This window comes from Amblyomma americanum, chromosome 11 (assembly GCF_052857255.1).
Source record: "Amblyomma americanum isolate KBUSLIRL-KWMA chromosome 11, ASM5285725v1, whole genome shotgun sequence".
Lineage (NCBI taxonomy): Eukaryota > Metazoa > Arthropoda > Arachnida > Ixodida > Ixodidae > Amblyomma > Amblyomma americanum.
In genome coordinates this window covers 87323259-87332619 of record NC_135507.1, presented here as the reverse complement: position 1 = coordinate 87332619, position 9361 = coordinate 87323259, and the positions used below count along the sequence as shown (strand labels likewise).

Here is a 9361-nt window from a genome sequence, read left to right as displayed (position 1 = left end):
CACAGCTGATCTCGCTGTGTCTTTATCCGAAGTACGTCCGGCTGCCAAACGCCACCGAAACGAGGTCTGTCATGACCAGGTTCCATGCCATCGGAAGATTCCCCGGGGTTACGGGGTGCATCGATTGCACGCATGCGCCATTAAAAAGCCCCGTTGGAGATGATGCCGAAGTGCTCAAGAACAGAAGAGGAGTCATCTCTATAAACGTGCAGGTGAGTGGCCCTTTCTCGAAACTTGCGAAATTGACAAGAGCACAATTCGAGTTTCTTGCCAATGTGCAAAAAGTCCAGAAGAGCATTTGTTGGTTTGTGGCCATTGCTGTAGAGTCTTGGCTGCATAATTTCTCTTTACCTCCGTACATGCACCACACAGGTGGTGACACTGTCGCTCGTACGCAGAAGTAAATTAACGCACACTCACCACACACATACAGACAATAAAAAGTTTTAAGGTTAGATTAGAGTTAACTTGAGGCATTACATTTATATATATTTCGACCACATACGCATCCAGAGTGCATGCGCATTTCAATGGCCATGGGTACCAAATCGTGCCTCAGAAAACTCAAGCCCATAAAGCAGCAGCAAATGCCACAAATGCAGAGAAGGCCGAGCCGTTTGAGTGCTCTAGACAAGTGTGTGGATGACTGTACATGGCATCTGTACACATAAAGTATACGTCAATGCACATGCCACAGTCTGAAATCATTCTTTTGCTTTTACAGGTGGTCTCAGGGCCCCGAGCGTCATTTTTTCGACGTCATGGGAAGCTGGCCTGTCTCTGTCCAAGAGTCAAATTTTTGATAACAGCAGGGTGTCAGTCATGTACGAGCAGGAGGCAGTAAATGGCATTCTCCTTGGTAACCAAGGATATACTTGTTTGCCCTTCTTGATGACTCCCTTGAGGTACCCTCGAACAACTTCAGAGAAAAGGTAAGGAAGAATTGACTTGGCTGAAGTGATGTGAAACACGCGCAAGGTCATGTTCTGTCATGTTCCTTGCAGGTACAACAGAAGTCATATTAGAAGAATAAATTCCATTGAGCAGGCTTTTGGAGTCTGGAAGAAACGTTTTGCTTTCCTGAGGACAAAGCTGGAAACGCTAACAGAGCGGTCAGCTGCAATAATAATGGCATGTGCAGTACTGCATAACGTTGCTTGTACCTTGCAGGATCCCATCCCTAATGACGATGAGCCAGAGCCTGAAGATGCAAGTGTGGATTTGCCTGAACCCGACTCACTTTTGGGCCCCCAGCATCGAAGGCACCTTATCCAGCGTTGCTTCACTAGTGAAGATGACAGCTATATGGACACTGTGTAGAGGTAAACTGCGAATAATGCTGCATATTACAACCTAATGCCAGTAAGTCAGACAGTGCTGATTTTATAAGACAGATAAACATGACTGTATGAAAATGACTTTATTCAGTATGTTGCATATGGACAGGTTCAGCATTGCCTCCTGCTGCAAGGAGTTCCAGCTTTTTGAGCATACTTTCTCGCTTCAAGTTCTGAGCCTGTTCCTTGGCTTTTAAAACTTAAACCTTCATATTATGCAACCCACTGCGTTTCCACGTTCGTCAGCGTAGCGTTCTTCTTTCAAGGTATGCTCATCGTTGATCATCTTCTGCCTTCTCATGCTGAGTGCGCCTCGGACTGCGCTCATCTTCTGCAGAACGAAGGCGTGCCTCCAGCTCCGTTGACAGCGCTGCGTCAACGGCGGACCACTGCCTCAGATGAAGAGCCTTGCTGGGCTCCTCCGTCTTCTGTATTCTGGCTGCATGAAGCCCTTGTGGCCGTGTCGTCTGTTGATGGCCCACCATGGCTAAGAGGGGGTGCTGGAGAGCTCAGACCAGAACTGTCGAGGAATCCTCCTTGGTCACCTTAGCCTAGGCTCATCACGAATTCTGCAGAAAAGAGTGTTGATAAAACATTTCACTATGTTTTCCAACAAAACCAATAAATGACACATAAGAAAAGCAAACTTCATGGCACCTAACTCACATGTTCAGAACAAATGAATGCAGCAATTATGCTAGTGCATGTCTATACTGTACCGCCTTAATGGCACATAATGCATGATGAACTCTCTACAGTGTTTTTTGAACACAATAAGCTCACGCAGCTGTGTTGCAATGGGAGCTTGATAGTGTGCATTCAGAGCAGGCATACGGTGTTTGCCTAGTCACACAGTGTTACTAGCTCTTCATGAAAAAGGAAAGCAGCTGTCTGCATTCCTGGAAGCAGAGTACTATATTGCAGTGGAAGAGTTGGCAAGTTGAGGAAAGTGGCAAAGGAATAGACTATTATTTTTTACATATTCCGCTCATGTGTTGATTGTGCAAACTGTGCCCCACGAAAGGGAAATGTCCATAACAGTCACAGTAGCAACAAAAAATGTAAATATTGATTCCCAACAGAGCACATGAGTGGTCGAGCCGTTTTGTGATAGTTGAGGATGGTAATGTCGAAAAGGGAGGCCAGCAAGCCATTTGCTTATCGATCGCAACTGCACTGGCCGTTATCAGCAATCGAGCATTCAATACGAAACAGTGAGGCACGCTAAGGTGGCCGCAGAACCACAAATACGGTGGTAGTCGCAGTAGAAACGATGTTTCGCTTACCACCGTCGCTGTCTTCAGGCTGCGCGTTCCCTAGCACCATGCCGCCAGTAATGTCGGTGACGGTCTGGCTGGCTGGCATGCCGGCTGCGATGGCTTGTTGCTATCGAAGGAACTTGGCACTCGCACCGCCACATGCGGCACGAGTGCCTTGATTCGGGCAAGGCTGTCATCCAATAGTTCAGGCGGTGGTCCGCTGCCTGCAAAACTTTATAATATATACTTGCAACTTTCTGAGGGAAGAAAACATTTTCCGGGACAAGAAATGAGGGAAGAAAAGAATAAAGAAAATTTACCTATGCCCATCACGCTCCTGGTCTGCTGTGCCTTCGCCTTCTTCAGTTATTGTTTGAGATTATCCCATAATTATTTTAGTTTGATTTGCCGTGGGTGCACGTCGGCATGCTGTTATACTGAAGCCACAGCTGCTCCCATGTTTTGCCTTCGCATTCAGGGAAATAGCATTCTTTTTTTTTTTGCACTCGATTACACTGCTGTACCTTTTTACAAAATAGTCAGCAAAACCTTTGCTTCTACACTGAAATACGGCTTCCCTGGCATAGCAAATGCAAGCACAGTACAAAACCAACAAGACGAAGCGAGGTCCAAACTACCAAAAAACCGACGCTCAGATGCTACCGGAGTTGCCAGCCTCAGTTCGCTTTCTTGCCCAATGCAGCTTTCAAAAAAACTTTAACCTGATAACAAAACAAAGTGAATTTATGCTCAGGTATAGAAGTATAAATGTAAATTTCACGGTGTCGGCAGTTTACCTTGGCAATTAATTGAGAATTTTTTACATTTCTTGAACGTATCCTCGGAACCAGCAGTCACTTCGGTCCTTTTCCTTTGGCGAGGCACTCCTTCCGCAGGGAAGGCGAAAGGAAGCTTTTAGAATTCGTGACGGTCTTCTCGGGTCGCACTACACTTAGGGAGCATAAAGGGCTCCCTGCGGAAGGTAGGAAAATGGTCTAAGGTTAGGAGAGTTTCAGAATTCGGGCTATAGTTTTGCCTTGCCCTTTGTGTATTGCATTTATAGAATTCAGCACACCATTGCTTTACGCCATCCACTGAGAATATTTCTGGACGGGCACTGAACGAGATCATTCCAATTAATTTTGCACAGCTAGCATTGTGCTATTCATGTCAATGAAAATGGAATATCTATCGTGGTTGTAGGTGTTTACATGAACTGGATCTCAGTGACACGTCTGACAAACGTTAGTTAGTTAGTTATATTGATTTTAATGGCGCAAAAGCAACTGAGGCTATGATGCGCCAAACATACGGTTAGAGCTTTTGTTAAAGGTTACGCTTTTTATATCTAAAGTTTGTATAAAACATTGGCTTCTCTGAGAAATTTAAAAATGCTTGAAAAATCAACCAGTGCTTGATCTCCTAAAAGTAACATGGGGTGTAGTGGGATGTATTCATTGTACAATGTTGTGAAATATTTTTTCCTCAGTTGTTCCAGTTTTTTGCATACAATTAAAATGTGGTTTACCGTGAGTTCATCGCCACACATTTCGCAGAGAGGTTTGTCTTTTTTTGCCAGTAAGAAGTTGTGAGTAAGGTGTGTGTGTCCAATGCGTAGTCGACACAAAATAACTTCTATGAAACGCTCCTGATGTGTACATGATCTCCATTCTCCCAAAACAGGTTTTATAGAATGTAGTTTGTTGTTTGTTTGTTCGTCCCATGCAATCTGCCATTTATTCCTGAGTTTACTGTGCAGTAATTTAGAAAAATCCCTCTGTGGTATGTTAACTTGTTTTATATGGCCAATTCTAGCTTGTGCTGCGCAAGCATCTGCTCTCTCATTACCTAAAATTCCAACATGACTAGGGACCCAGCAGAATATAATGTTATGTTTTTGCTTTGTAATTTTAACTATGTTATGTATGATTTTTCCTATTATGGGTTCAGCAGCGTTTGTAGAATGCAGCGCTTTTAGCATACTCAGTGAATCGGTGTAAATGTTGTTATTTTTTATGTTTTGTTTTACTATTTGTTCTACAGCTACAAAGATGGCATAACACTCCGCAGTAAATACCGATACATACTGTGGCAATCGTATCATTTTTTTCATTTGTTCCTTGAATTACTGCACTTCCGACATGACTTTCTGTTTTTGAGCCATCAGTGTTAATTCAGTGTAAGTGTTATATTTTTCTTGTAGTGCAAAGAACTCTTGTAGTATGTGCTCGTGTGGTATTTTCTCTTTTTTTACGTGTGTCAGTGTGAAGCCACACACGGAGGGAAGGCTATACCATGGTGGTAGATATTCATGTCTGTGCAATATTAGGTAGGGCGTCCAGCACTGCTAAGTCTTCACATTTATCTTCAAAGCGCATTATTAGTGGCCTGATAAAATGTGGTTTATTATTGAATAATCTCCTAGATGGGCACTTGGTAACAATGGGATAGCAGAGATGTTTAGGGAGAGAACGGGTTTTTAGGATGTACGTGCATGTTAGTGTGACTCTTCTATCCTCTAGTGTGGGCTCATTAGCTTCAACGTAAAGACTACTTACCGGGGATGTTCTATATGCTCCAGTTGATAGGCGCAAACCAAGATTATGAACAGGGTCCAGTCGTTTCAAGTAGGATGCTCTTGCCGAACCATATACCACGCACCCGTAGTCCAGCTTGGAGCGCACCAAGGAGCGATATATTTGCAATAGGCATGCTCTATCGGACCCCCACCGTTTTCGCGAGAGTACCTTTAATATATTGAGGGCTTGGGATGCTTTCTTTTTCAGGTTGTTAATGTGTGACAGAAATGTAAGTTTCTTGTCAAAAGTGACGCCTAAAAATTTATGTTCCTGTTTGACTGGCAGTGTGGTTTGATTCAAGCACAGATTGGGATCTACCTGTAGGCCTCGTTGTAATGAGAACAAAACAGCTACTGTTTTTTGAGGGGAGAACTTGAATCCATTTTTCTCTGCCCAAGCAGCCAGTTTGGTTTGTGTGATTTGTATTTGTCTCTCGCAGGACAGTATGTTGGAAGAAGTGTATGCTATCTGTATGTCATCTACATAAACTGAATACATTACGGACTTAGGGATTACTTTGGCCAAAAAATTCATTTGTATTATAAAGAGTGTCGTACTTAAAATGCATCCCTGGGGTACGCCATTCTCTTAGGTGAATGTCATTGATAGAGTTGCTCCCAGACGGACTCTGAATGTGCGGTTAGTCAGGAAGTCGTTCAAGCAGTTCAGCATCCTGCCGCGGATCCCTAGCTCTGCTAGGTCATGGAGGATGCCGAACTTCCACGCGGTATCATAGGCCTTCTCCAAATCGAAGAAGACCCCGATACAGTGCTGTTTGTGGATGAACGCCTCCCGGATGGTGTTTTCTAGGCGGACAAGGTGATCAGTGGTCGAGCATGCTTTCTTAAATCCACATTGATGTAAATCTAGGAGTCGACGAGATTCAAGTGTGAAGATCAGTCTAATGTTTACTATGCTTTCGAAAGATTTAGCGATGCAGCTGGTGAGGGCTATCGGTCTGTAATTGTTAGGACTTGTTGGTTGTTTTCCGGGTTTCAGAAAAGGTACTATTATTGCTTTCCTCCACTCCTCAGGTATATTTCCAGTTGTCCATATTTTGTTAAAGAATTTCAACAATGCCTGCACGGCAGCCTCAGAGAGATGGGCAAGCATAGCGTAATGCACATTATCTGGGCCTCTTGCTGTCTTTTTACCAGAAGATAATGCCTTAATCAATTCCTGGAGTGTGATGGGTTGATTGTAGTCCTCGTGCATACCTGCTGCAAATGGAAGTTTTTGTTTTTCTGCTATTGCTTTGTACTTCTGGAACGTGTTTGTGTAATTGGACGAACTGGAAACTTCAGCAAAATGCTCACCTAGTATGTTGGCCTGTTCTTCTAATGATGTTTGTGTCCCGGGTGTAGTCAGTAGAGGGAGTGTGAAAGAGGTATGGTCCCTACTGAATCTTCGAACCTTTTTCCACATTTTTTTTGAGGTTATTGAGCAGTTTATTGAGGACACATATTTCTGCCACGAGGATTTCTCGGCATTTCTCCGAACGAATCGCGCTCTGGCCTTGGCCCTCTTAAAGACAATCAAGTTCTCCGCTGTGGGATACCGACGCAAAGAGCCCCAAGCTTTATTTTGTTGTTTTTTGCCAATGTGCATTCTTGTGTCCACCATACTTTATGTTTTTTGTGTACGAGTCCTGTTGTTTGTGGTATGGCTAGTGTAGCGGCCGATATTATGCATGTAGTAAACCTTTCGTTAATTTCGTCGATGGTGAGGTCTTCACAAAATTCTTTTTCTAGTGTGGCATTAGCTGTAAAAAGTGACCAGTCGGCGAGGTGAAGTTTCCAGCGCCGTGGTCTTGTGGGGATAACTGCAGTAGACAATGAGAGGCTGATGATAATAGGTAGGTGATCACTTCCCAGAGGGTCATTTAAAACATCCCATTTAATATCGGTAAAAAGCGATGGTGATGCGAAAGCTAAATCGAGAAAGCTCATTTTTGCCGAGCTTGGGCAACAATAAGTTGCTTTTCCTGTATTTAAAAGACAGATGTTATTTGAGAGGATAAAATCTTCGATTGTTTGCCCCCTAGAGTCGCAGCGCTCGCTTCCCCAAAAAGGGGAGTGAGCGTTAAAATCCCCAACTACCAGATATGGCTCTGGAAGTTCATCTATCAATTCTTCTAGATCATGGACTGTTAATGTAAAATGTGGAGGAATGTATACGGAACAGATTGTTAGTGTTTTATAGCTGACGATGCTGACTGCAACCGCCTCAAGTTTTGTATTGAGCTTGATTTCTCGAGCAGGGACGCCGCTTTGGACGACAATTGCGACGCCTCCTGAGAGTCGATTTGCCTGCTCGCGATCGCGTCTAAAAGTTTGATAATGTTTCAGGATATGTACATGTTGTGGACCAAGATTGGTCTTCTGAAGACATAAAACTATGGGTAACATTGACCATAAAATATGTGTTATGTCAATATAATTCCGCATAAGTCCTCTGCAATTCCATTGAATTAAAAATGCCATGCTTGTGTTTTTGAGAGAAAATGAAAGGGGATTTACTTATGTGGTGGGCCCGTTATGAGGGGCCTGTCTTTTTTTCGCTCACGAGAGCTGTTCCGCCGCTGTAATGGAGGCGGAGTGGGTGTTGTATCCATCACCTCAACAGAGGTGCTGGAGGACCGCGCAGTCGCGGTTGTGTTAGTTTCAGGTTTCTCCCGACGGGGGGAGGTCCTGCGGGATGCCGACCCATGGACCGGCGGTCCCTGCTTTGGCAGTGACAGGGCAGCTTTCGCTGACCCTGCCTGGGGCGTGGATGGCCCTGCCATAGGCTCGGTGGGAGCGGCCTTGGCAGGTGCCGGAGTGCTGTGTGGTGCTACGCCCCTGCGCACCACATCAGCGAAGTTTTGTTTTGCTGTGAAGGAGAATGTGTTTGTTAGCGCAATACGCCTTCTCGCTTCTTTGAAAGAAATGTTTTCTTTTGTCTTTATGGTGATTATCTCTTTTTCTTTTTTCCAGGACGGACACGCCCTGGAGTATGCAGCATGTTCTCCTTCACAGTTTGCACAGCACAGGGCTGCGTCACATACATCAGACTGGTGATCGTTCGAGGCACATTTTGCGCAAGTTTTACGACCGCGGCAGCTCTGTGAGCCGTGGCCGAACCTTTGGCAGTTGAAACACCTGCGAGGGTTTGGTATGTATGGTCTTACATTGATTTTCAAATATCCCACGTCGATTGTGTCGGGCAGGGTGCTGGTGTTGAACATCAGGATCATGTGTTTTGTGTCTATTTCCTTGTTGTCCTTCCGGATTTTGATTCGGTGGACATCTATGACGTCTTGGTCGATGAGCCCTTCGAGCATTTCTTTTTCAGTTATGTGAAGAAAATCATTTTCCGATATTACGCCTCGGACAGTGTTTAGTGAGCGATGAGGAGTCACGGAGACCGGGATTTCCCCTATGGACGTTAGGTTGGAGAGCTTAGAATGCTGGACATTGTCACACAGTTCGAGCAATAAGTCGCCGCTGGCCATTTTTGACAGCTTATAGCCAATGCCCAGGGTTTCAGTCAAGCACTTTGACACAAGGAAGGGGGATATTATTCTTGCCTGTTTATCTTGTTGTTCACTGTGGATCACATGATATTTGGGGAAAGTTACTTTTCTTTTTTGAAAGATGTTGTCTGCCTCGTTCCGCCCCTTTTGAGAGAGCGATCAGGTTTTGAAAGTTGGGGAGCCATAAAAAAACTTTGTTTTTCGGTCATGGTGTCAGCCACCCACCACGGAGTCCAACAAGGGGACGGGACAGGACTTGATAGCAAGTCCTGCCCACGCCAGCTGTACACCTCAACTATAACCAAATATGACGCAACTCAGGGTAGTTGGTCACACAAGGTTAACCCTCGCCGCCAGGAAAAAAGGAAAAACCAAGAAGCGAGTAGGATATAGGAGAGTTGTGAGACAGAGAAAGGAAAGTTAAAGATGAAGAGGAGGATAGGAAAAGGCGACTGTCGATTCCCCCCGGTCGGGTCAGGCCGGAGGTGCCGTCTGCAGGAAGCTGGAGCCAAAGTGGTGTGTTGCCTCCGCCAAGGGGCCTTAAGGGTCCAAACGCTCGGCATCGGCTCAACCACCAGGATCCCCTTTTCCCCGGACACGGCGATGCCACGCACGGCGAGGCGCGGGTGCTCGGGTCCGTGGTGATGCACAGTTCACCATCATCCCCTTGCG

The 9361-nt window shown here is 45.1% G+C and overlaps 1 long non-coding RNA gene across 1 annotated transcript; it reads right to left on the bottom strand.

Moving 5' to 3' along the window:
- Positions 1–1401: 1401 nt before the first annotated feature.
- LOC144111048 (uncharacterized) lies at positions 1402–2714 on the bottom strand. The gene is made up of 2 exons (XR_013309972.1): positions 2624–2714; positions 1402–1906 (listed from the first exon to the last, which is right to left on the bottom strand). It is a non-coding gene; the product is annotated as an uncharacterized LOC144111048 (long non-coding RNA).
- Positions 2715–9361: the final 6647 nt, after the last annotated feature.